The following is a 500-nucleotide window of genomic DNA, read 5'->3' on the forward strand; positions in this document are numbered from 1 at the left end:
ACTGATTTATTCAGTTATTTTTATTGTATGAATATGTCACAGTTTATCCGTTTTCCCACGAAAAGCATTAATGAGTCAGGACTCTGATATTGAAAGGTCATAGGTGGTGAGACTCAGCTTCCATTGGCTCCTAACGCGTTCTTCTCTCACTGCGCACCCGCCTCCATCTCGGGCATCTAGCCTCGCGCAAGTCAGAAGCGGGAGAGCTCAGAGCTCGCCGCTAACTTTGTGGAGTAGATGTGATCGACAGCCAAGATCCCCGGTGATCAGTGCCCTACGGATTCCGAGTTGGTTTCGCCCATTTCACCAAGTTCTGAAAATAGAGCAAGTGCCCAACGCTTCCTTGCGTGAGCTAGGAGAATTGGGTGTTCCCTTCAAAGTTAGTTTAAAGTAAAATCCTTTTATCACAGGAACACTCGCCTCTGGTCCGGGAAGAAACTGGAACGCTGATGCGTTGCCGCGCGTTTTCAAATGTCCCTTCCAGGACGCCGTCCTTTTCC

The sequence above is a fragment of the Bos indicus x Bos taurus genome, chromosome 21 (assembly GCF_003369695.1).
Source record: "Bos indicus x Bos taurus breed Angus x Brahman F1 hybrid chromosome 21, Bos_hybrid_MaternalHap_v2.0, whole genome shotgun sequence".
Classification (NCBI taxonomy): Eukaryota; Metazoa; Chordata; class Mammalia; order Artiodactyla; family Bovidae; genus Bos; species Bos indicus x Bos taurus.